Source organism: Engraulis encrasicolus, chromosome 17, assembly GCF_034702125.1.
Source record: "Engraulis encrasicolus isolate BLACKSEA-1 chromosome 17, IST_EnEncr_1.0, whole genome shotgun sequence".
NCBI classification, from domain to species: domain Eukaryota; kingdom Metazoa; phylum Chordata; class Actinopteri; order Clupeiformes; family Engraulidae; genus Engraulis; species Engraulis encrasicolus.
In genome coordinates, this window is record NC_085873.1 from 45,658,299 (window position 1) to 45,669,406 (window position 11,108).

Genomic DNA, 11,108 nt, shown 5'->3' on the forward strand with positions numbered 1-11,108 from the left:
GTTGTAGGGGAAAATTAAGCAGGATTAAGATAAATATGAGTAAGGTTACCCCCAGCTTTTATTTTCTTTTAGTTTCTTTCCAACACAGGTAACTTATCTGAGTAAAATGTAGACCAATGTACTTGTCTTACGATAAGCTGATTCTGCACAGGTTGGGTTGAGTTTGTGGTGGGTCCTTGTTAGGTTTTTATTGTTTTTCAGTAATAACAAAGTCTATCTCAATAGGTAAAATGGAGTAAACGGTGTAACAGCTATGTAATATCATGTGCTACTGTTGTAATTACCCCACAAAAGTACTTTTACTTTTACTTTGTCCACCACTTTAAATGCAATATAGTAGATATTGGTAGGGCTGGAAAAAAACATATATCACGATATAGATTATTTTATATCACGACAGTGATATATATCACGGTATACATTAATTTTTTTCATAGTCTGCCAGTTTGATGGACACGGTCGAAAAAAATCTGTCATCGCCTGTTGTAATGATGGAAATGTGGGCAATATTAGTTATTACTAATAGGTGGCGTTGATGGCCATAGAATGCATGAAGGTGTATTATATCCAGTGCAGCCTGTTTAGTACCTCAGAGGAAGAAGATTACATGTTCCGTTGGCAAGCTGTGTTACAATTCTCTCCAAGACCATATATGTATGTTTCATTACTTACTCTCAAGTACAAACTCTGCATCAGTATTTTCATGGTGTATTTATTACAAGTCACCACAACAGTTGACATAAGACATCCATAAACACAGATATGTTGTTTTACAATATCTATAAATGATATCTATAAATAATTGTGGACGCCTGGCTGTCACATGACTAGAATCACCTGACGCGAAGACGTGGGGACCTACAGACATAGTTCCTAGTGTATGGAGAGAACTCTAATACTAAATTCGGAATAACACAGGCTACTTGTGCTGTATAATCAGACAGTTCATTGGTGTTAGCATATTAGTAAATCAACAATAGTATAAAACTACCGAAAGCATAAAAGTGCATAGCAATGTCAGGCTCATAACTTTGGTGAGCATCACTCCCGTGTGGTCCTCAGGAAAGTACATTGTCTGTAGACAGCGTGCGTTGAGGGTCCAGTCCTTTATGAAGTGTATTGTGAGACTCATGTAGGGCTGTGTAGCTCTGCTCGTAAATTTCATGTCAGCATAGTTTGTTGCACTGCATTGAATCTCTCTCTCCAGTTCAGCCCGACAACTAGAGTACAGGTGAGGCAACTCCACTTTGCTGAAGTGTTTACGAGTAGGCAGGACATACCTAGGATCGAGAGTGTGGACGAGGTCCCGAAAGCTCTCTTTCTCAGTGATGTATACCGGAGCCATACCTTTGCATATAAAGCGCGTAATGGCACCTGTAATGTCTTTGTGTCGCTCAGACGTCTTTTCATAGTTTGTACCGCGAGTGAATGCTTCTTTTAGCTTCGGCTGGTATTTCTTAGAGCTACCTGAATCCCCAGTTTGTTTCGATCGTATTAGAAGTCGTTTTCCGTGTTCTTTTTCGTGGGTTTTTTTCAGGTGGTAAAGTAGGTTTGAGGTGTGAGCATCAGGCGCGGGAACGGCCTTGTTGCACAATTTACATATTGGATCCTGCGTTTGTTCAGTATCCGATGATTTATATCCGAAATGGAGCCAGACCACTGAGCTACCCCCCCTTTTCGGCAAAAGTGGAGTCTGTGTCCCGGCAACCGTTTCGGACAGTGTAGCTCTTACAGCGGCGGTAGTAACAGCATCTTCCTGCATCATTCATTCATATTTTTTGACCTGTGACTGAAAAGAATTTCGCGGGCTCTCCCTGTCAATGTCGCAAACGTATCATAGAGGCATAGAGGTGAACGTCAGAGAACCGGCTGTGTGAGCGTATAGCCACGTGACGTAAAGCGTTGTCGCGTCGCAAAACCACACTCTCTAAAAATGATCTTTTTATTCTGTTTTTTACAGTTATATAAACTTAGAGTTTGCATAGCAAAACAATCTAAATGTTATATTAAGAGGTGAAATTAAAGACTATTAAAATGTATATTAGCTGTAATAATGAAAATAAAAAGTTTATCACGATATAAATGATAGAGGAGAAAGGTCACGATAGAAATGTTTCTATCGTCCTCACGATATATATCGTCATATCGCCCAGCCCTAGATATTGGTGTCCTTGAAGCTCTCTCTCTGTCTCTCTCTCTCACACACACATACAGCTGGAAAGGCACACCCATGCATGCAGGCATATGGACAGTTGCCTTCGTACACACACACACACACACACACACACACACACACACACACACACACACACACAAAGCCATCCCTACATAATCCCCAATTATTCTTGCAGCTGAGGGCTGGCTGTGTGTTAGCTGAGGAGGACACAGTGCAGGCTAATTGTGCTAACCTGCAACCCAAAGGGGTGGGCCTCATGGCCCCGTGGCCTCGACACTGAATACCAAAGCCAGCAGAGCCCGTATTGTGAATACAAAAGAGAGTGTGGCCCAGGGGTGGTGCAATAGGAGGGGCGAGCAGAACATTTGCCCCCGGGCCCAGGTCTCTCCCACATTGGTGGTGGGGGCCCAATTATGACGTTGTCAGGACGAATGGGGGACCCAATCAGTGTTTTGCCCTGGGGTCCTGTGTACAATTGTTGTGCCTCTGGTGTGATGTCAGTCAAAGAGAGAGAGAGAGATGCTGATTAAATATATTATCTGCAAACAGCTCCAAAGTAACAAAACAAATTAAATCAAATGATATAATATAAAATAGTAATATGGTGAATTCAGGTAAATTGGGCCACTTTTTTGCATATTAGTGAATGGCCCAAAGTGGCCCAATTTACCGGCCCTCACAGTGTGTGCGTGCATGAGAGGCCTGACAGGTTGTTCTGTTTGTTTTGTATTTTGCGCCTAAAATGCAAATGGATAGATGCTCAGAGTGAGTAAATGTCACAGTGTGATCCTTTGACCCTCGCAGGCTTCCATACCTCTCCTGCCATTTGCGGAACAAGATAATATTCAGGTGTGCCAATAGACATAACTGAGAGGAGAGTCTTTATTAAACAGTCTTCTCTCTCGCTCTCTCTACATCTTTCCCTCTCTTCTTTCCTCTCTCTCTTTCCTATTTCTTTTGCTGTCTTATCCAACCCTCATCCTTCCCATTTTATTCTTTTGCTCATTCCCACTATTCTTTGACCTATCACCTTTTCTCTCTTTTACCTACTCATCCCCCTCTATCTCTTCCTTTTCTTACTTATTCTTTATCTCCCACTTTATCTTTTCACTACAACTCTGTTTCTCTCTTTTTCTTATCTTCCGCCCCTGTCACTCTGTTTTTTCATTCTTCCCTCTAGTGTTGAGTTGAATGCATAATAATAGGGTTTGAAGCATTGTACAGTTTTTCTGTTCGCTAAAGCACATTTTTTTTGTATCTTTGGCTACTTTTGCGGAACTCTTCACACAAATGCACAAACCTATAACCAAATCAGCCAAACTACCGGTAATAGCACAAAAACTGCTTTGCACTCAGTTTGCAATGTTATAAAGCACATTTTGCAAAAAGTACCCAAGCAAACCATTGCACAACACTCTTTTTGCATAACTGTAAACCATGGGTTCCCAAACGAAGGCCCGCGGGCCGGATACGGCCCGCCACGCCTCTTTGACCGGCCCTCCACCTCTGAGCAGCTAGTTGCAAAAATTAAAAAAAAAAAAAATAATAATAATAAAAAAAATGTATTTTATATATTTTATTTTATTTGGTTTTAGATAACACTAAAATATTTGTATTAACCATTTATATTTATATAATTGCATGTATTATTTTTATGATTTATCGTTATGATGACCGAATTTCTGCCACCTCACTGATCGAGGACGTCATGCGCAGAGAATAGCAGCAGTTGAACAGCAGTGCAATGGCGTGCAGTAAAGTGAGGAAAATTGATCGAGAGTGTCGGGTTTTTAATGAACAATGGACCAGGGATTATTTTTTTGTTCCATGGAAGGACCGTGCCATTTGTATTATATGTAAAGAAAACGTGTCCGTGTTTAAAGAATACAACCTTCGCCGCCATCACGAAACCCGTCACAAGGAGTATGCTAGCTTGAAAGGGGCAGCGAGAGATGACAAAGTTCGGCGACTGAAAGGTGGACTAGCAATCACGGGCCAATCTGGCCGCTGTCCGAGCCAGCTACAAAGCAGCTAACCTACTGGCTATTCACGGCAAGCCGTTCACGGACGGTGAATTCGGGAAGGCTATGATGCTGGCTGTGTCTGAGGAAGTGTGCCCCGAGAAGACGGATACCTTCTCTCGGCACAAAGCATGACTAGGCGAATTGAGGAGATGGGGGAAAACGTCCTTGACCAACTCAGAGAGAAAGCGAAAGATTTTGTTTTTTTGCTTTAGCCATGGATGAGAGTAATGACGTGCAGGACACGGCACAGCTCTTGATTTTTATCCGTGGTGTTAACGCGCGTTTTGAGGTATCAGAGGAGCTAGCATCTCTGAACAGTTTAAAAGGGACAACAACGGGTGAAAACATATTCGCCGAAGTTTGCAAAACAATGGACGAGCTTGGTCTGCAATGGACGAAGTTTGCCAGTGTTACAACAGATGATGCGCCTTGCATGGATCGACAAGGGGGCTAGTAGGGCGCTTGAACGGCAAGTTCGAGGAGCGAGGTCTCGCCCCACCGATTCAAGTTCACTGCTTGATCCACCAGCAACCGCTGTGCTGTAAAGTGTTAAAGTGGACGACTGTGATGAAGGTGGTCGTGCAGTGTGTCAACTACATCCGGAAAAATGGGCTGTAACACAGGCAAAGTGTTGAAGTGGGCGTCTGTGATGAAGGTGGTCGTGCAGTGTGTCAACTACATCCAGAAAAACGGGCTGAAACACAGGCAGTTCCAGGCCTTTCTCTTCGAGTTGGGGTCTGCCTACCAGGATGTGCTGTACTACACCGAAATCCGATGGCTAAGTCGAGGCAAAGTATTGCGCCGTTTCTACGACCTGCTGCCCGAAATTAATACCTTCCTCCAGTAAGGTGAAACGGTACAGGAGCTGACGGACCCGGGGTGGAAATGGGACCTCGCGTTTTTAACTGATGTGACTGAAGTGTTGAACCACCTCAACCTACAGCTCCAAGGCAAAGGGAATCTCATCAGTGACATGTATTCCCACATAAAAGCATTCGAGGTCAAACTGCAGCTCCTTCTGCGACAGGTCCAAAAGCTGGACTTCACACATTTCCCTGCCACCCAAATGTACTGCGCCGAGAAACCAGCTGCCCCTTTCCCTGTTGCGAAGTGCAAGGATGCCCTGGNGATGCTGCAGCGAGAGTTCAGTGTGCGCTTCCGCGAGCTTCATGTCAACAACAAAGACAAACGTCTGTTCCAGAACCCGTTTGCTGCTGACATAGACGACGCACGTCCCTCTCTTCAGTTTGAACTAGCCGAGCTGCAGAATTGTGATGTCCTTAAAGACGCATTCAAGCCTGACAGCCTACTTGAGTTCTATGCTGCTCTACCAGAGTGCACATACCCAAACATCAAACAACATGCTCTGAGGATGTGCACCGTATTTGGCAGCACCTACACGTGTGAGCAGACGTTTTCCCGCATGAAGCAAATAAAAAATCCAACGAGGAACAGACTCTCAGATGAGCATTTGCATCAAACTTTGAGACTGGCAACTACTAGGCTACACCCAGACATCGGACTTCTCGCCAGCCAGAAGCAGGCACACAGTTCACACTGATAGGTAAATATACTGATTTTAACTATTTCAATTTTATGTGGCTGTAAACATGCATATAAACATGGACTATGCTTTTTGATGAAATATGATTGTTTTCATTGCATGTTAATTAATAATGCTACACTGTGGCCTATTTGTAAAATCACATCAAGGAACAACAGGCAACATATCTAGAATTATGATTCAACTGAATGTGTCCAATGTCATCCCTTTATGCCAGGTTTCCAGGCAGCAAGAGAGGGGACTGCAACTGCTGACTTCAAAGATCACTGCCCATCACTGACCTGCCCATCCATCCTTCGTCCCACCTTGGTTACAGCAAGTACAAATTCACTGCACATATTGCTGACTTCTGTTACTCTGTTATTCTGTTACTCTTTTCCGAGTGCGTACTGCTTGGTCTCTCCTCTCCTCTCTCCTCCCAATCTCTTCTCTCAGCATCTGCCTCTCCATCGCCCCCCTCCTCCCTCTCTCTCTTTCTCTCTCTCTCTCTCTCCTCTTTATGCACTGTCCCTCATCTCAATCTCCTATTTCAAAGGGTAATAAATTACTGTTTTAGGTTTGTTGATATAATGGTCATGGCAAACGTTTTACACTATTATTGGTCAATGTGATTTCATGATCTACATGTGAGCTATTATAGAGCAATGAAGTTCTGTTTGTTGTTGCTCTTTCTGTAATTTAAATGTTTTTAATGCATTCAGTTTGTGACATGTATGATGCACTTAATTATAACTAATAGCTAAGCCTTACTCTGAATATTATTGTTTATTATTTTCAATGCATTCAGTTTATTTGACCTGTATGGTGCACTTAATTATAACTTATCAATAGGCCTTCCTACAGGCCTTCCTACAATTTTCACTAACCTAGTGTGAATGACCAGAAGTTTCTTGTCTTGATAGTTTCTCATCTCACTGGAAGTTAAACAGGCCTTCCCTTTCTCTTGTATCACTCATAAACTCAATCACCATATTTTTCTAACCTTTCCCTGCTATTTTTACATGGTTGTTATTAGAAAATAAAAGGAATACCTGTGGTATTTCAAATTGGAAAAACGTGAAGAACTCACTTCTTTTGTAAATCACTTGTAATGATGAACTATTTTGTGCTTGAAATTATGGCTATAACTGGCCGTGGCCGAGTATACAGCCCATATGATTGATCCCGGCCCCTCAACACAGTCAGGAACGATAATGTGGTCCCCAGAGAAAAAAGTTTGGGGACCCCTGCTGTAAACACAACTCACTGCTTAACACACAATTTCCAAATGACGAACACACTCCTAGAAAAACTATACACATTCATGGATATTTTGCACACTATACTACTAATCATTAGACAACATGTGACGCTGCAGTCACACCAACGGCGCGGACATCCAAAGTGCGTCCACGTCCAGTACGTCCAGTGTCCGTTATCAGTCCGAAAACATGAAAACAAATCATGCCTTGCACACAGGAGCGCAGTGTAAGCGCGGCGCATGTCCGTCCCGCCCGGATATGTCCGCGTTGCTCCTTGAAAATAGAACTCGAGTCTATTTTCCTGCGCGGATGTCCGCGTTCAATGTGCGGATGTCCGCGTTCAATGTGCGGGCTTCATTGAAATGGCTGCTGCCTGCGGATAGAACGTGGACGTTGACTGTGCAGTGTGCAAGGCAGCCCGCGAACCTCTCGGACTCGCACTGCTCACGGAGACGTTAAAGGGACACTGTGCAGGAAATGATCCAAAAAGGTACTGCAACCAGGGTTCTAGCTACCGCAAAAGTGCGTGGCGGCCCGTTACGCTATAATTTTGGACCGTTACCCTTATTTTCAATACAGCGTAACAGCATTTTGTCTGTAGCCTATTATGTAGGCTACAGCCTGATCAATGCCACATCGTCCTTCTGCCAATGACAATACGTATAGCACTCTACTACTACTACTACTACTACTACTACTAGGATACTACTATTATTATTTGTCACGGAGTTTTGACGGCTTTTATTAATCTCTGTGACAAGCGTATGCCAGCATCGAGGCTTAGAAACAACAACAAATGCACGTGTAGCATTACATCCTTATTTCAGGGGTTTGTTCTCCAAAGCGTAGTTTCCAACCTGTTAGCAGTGTGGGCAGTAGTGCTGGGCTCCTTACTTGTTACCATACAAACAAATCGGGAGACATTGGGCGCTAAGCGCTGACATTCGGAGTTGACACTAGCGCTGATCTAAAACCCGGAGGATCCGGTTGAAGAGCCGGGTCAAGACCTCATCCGAACAGACCGGATGGCTGTCGTGCATTGATCCGCCAAAGGCGGGTCAGATGGCATTTCATTAATATGTCAACCAAATGGCAGTTACAGCGCGAGAAATTGTGAAACCGGAATATATCCTCTTTAGTTGACTACAACTGCCATTCTCTAATCTCCCTAGTATGCTGTTCAGTCACGAACACTCACTGAGTAAAACTGAACCAACTCCCGCCTCGTCATTCATCGAGCCTGTTTGATCCGTCCAGCCTGTTGTGGCCAATTGAGTCGCGGATCCCCGCTCCCTATGTGTGTGCTTCTGACTTTGTTGAGGTCTACATTTCTAAATGTTAACAGTGCTCTGCAAACGCTTTAACATCTCAGTCTGTAGGCTAGATCTTAGGGAAATTATAGTCTACAGACATGCCTCTACTATCACTCACTGCGTTACAGCGTACAGTCTTTAAAGCCACTGCTGTCACTCCCCTCGTCCGAGTCAGCAGCGGCGCTCTCGGCGACACGAATCCTAAATGAGTTGTTGGTAGCAGCGAATCCCCTAAGGATCGGATCAATGCTTAAGTTTCGTTTTTTATGAGTGTGCGAGTCGCAAGGCAACTCGGCAGCGGAAGCGAGTGGTCATCTGCTGCTCGCCTCCTGACTGTCCCTGCTCAACTAGACTTCTGCTCCCAAATATTTGACTTTTAGTCTTCTTAAATACAAACACACACATTATTTATTGCAAAATAAGGAACATGCCGTTTCACTGCTGCCAAAGGCTGTTCGAGTTGTGGGTGCATGTTTAGTGAGGAGACCCAGGTGGGTCGGATCTCAGCATGAGTTTAGGAACTGTGACATTCATAAAGTGAGTTTTGTTGATCAAACTGTCTTAGGCCTACTCTTTGATTTATCAACGTGAATTGATAAATGGAACAACAAAGGCGAGGCGCATAGCTACTTAACGGCAGAAACGCTTTAAAAAATACATTATTATTATTTATTTTTATTTATTTTAAATAAGTGATCCGAGTGATCCGTCTAATCCGGATACCCTCCTTGGAATGATCCAATCAATCCAGACGCCTCAAAGATTCGAGTTAAGCACCTCTAATTGACACTATTCGAAAGAGGACAATGTAGGCGGGAGAAGACGTGCAGATTGACATATCTCCGAAACGGTGAGAGGCACTTTTTTCTAAGCTTGCCGGTTGACATGTGGCGTGACTACAAAAAAACCCGCATTCGTAGCAAAAGGTAAGGGGTCTGACACACCAAGGCGGTAAAGCGGCGCGGAACGGCCGCGTTTTTTACCGGCGTCAGTGAAAATACATTGAAACCTATCTGTCCTTACACACCAACCGGCGGTAGTCGGGCGTCAGCGGCGCGGGAGCCGGCTCCGCGCCGCGCTGGATTTGGAAAATAGAACTCGAGCGTATTTTTCACGCCGGCGACCGGCGGTGTCTCATTCAAATGAATGGCAAAGTAGCATGCTAGCTTTGGCTGTGGGGAGGGTTTTGAATGGGACTGGCCGCGCACGCCGACGCTGTCAGTGTGCAAGGCAGAGAAAAGCACGCCGGCCAAAACTAAGCAGAAAGACCGCGTCCGCCCTGCGACCGCTCCGTTCCGCCTTGGTATGTTTTGGCCCTAATGAATGAGCGTCTTCTGTGGCTAGGCTAATTGCCTGCGAAATGCACCAGGCACCAGTCCAGTGATTTTAGGACGCGCAAGCTGTAAAATAGCGCGAGCTTAGGAAAATGTGTCAAACTGCACTTGTCTCGTAGTCGGATCACTCGGACATTGATGCCCTATTATTAAATGCACACACGGTTCACAGTGCTCCTCAACGTTTTCAAAATTAGTGCAACTGTGAGAAGGAGGGAAGTCATATTTATCTCTCCAATCGCAAAAGTTCACAGACAACGGTGTTTCGTTACCAACTTTTTAGTAGTAACTCGTTAGGCCTACACTACTTTTATCAGAAAAAAAGTAGTTACATTACTGCAACCCAACACTGATAATTTACCTTTTAGGTACCCCTGGAATGGCCTATTTTTACCTTAAAATGTCAAAAACACCGCACCGACCCCCCCCTCTCGGTCGCTTCGCTCCCTCGACCACTACGCTATAATTTCATCCTAGCTAGAACCCTGGCAACTATGATGTTCATTGAAACTGGGCTGCCTATTGCCAAACTTGATATTTTCATGAAAGTTTACTAAGTAATAAACACATATTACAGCCATTTTTGCAGCTAAAAATGGCTATTGCTGGAAATTCAAAATGGTGGACAATGGAGAAGATCCCCTTTTTCATGTATGAAAAGTGCAATTTTTCCAGTCACAATGAATGATTGGAATTTGATGGTGGTGGTAACTATTTATGAAAAAGGTAACATTAGTGAATGGGTAGCATGAATTCTGGAAATAAACAACAAAAAATCTCACACAGTGTATCTTTAAGGAAACGTGCCGTCCCTGTGTGCATGTACCGTGACAGGTGGACACAATTTTAGTTAATCACTTCACTTTGCAACCAGCCCATAAATAGGCCACAGGTAAGCTGTCTGTGTGGAGAACAATGGAAGGAGACAGACTTGTGAGAAGAGTGAGGACCAGAGGTGGACAAGGCAGAGGAGGTGAGTGCACATCAGCGACGACCTCTCTTGGAGGACCAACACTACATCACTGGCGAAGAAGGCCCATCAGCGTCTCTACTTCTTGCGCAAACTAAAGAAGGCAAGTGCTATAGGTGCTGAGGGCAGTCATGGGTGAGCGGTTAGGGCGTCAGACTTGCATCCCAGAGGTTGCCGGTTCGACTCCCGACCCGCCAGGTTGGTGGGGGGAGTAATCAACCAGTGCTCTCCCCCATCCTCCTCCATGACTGAGGTACCCTGAGCATGGTACCGTCCCACCGCACTGCTCCCCATGGGGCGCCACTGAGGGCTGCCCCCTTGCACGGGTGAGGCATAAATGCAATTTCGTTGTGTGCAGTGTGCAGTGTTCACTTGTGTGCTGTGGAGTGCTGTGTCACAATGACAATGGGAGTTGGAGTTTCCCAATGGGCTTTCACTATACCCTCCATCATGACAACATTCTACAGAGGAACCATAGAGAGCGTC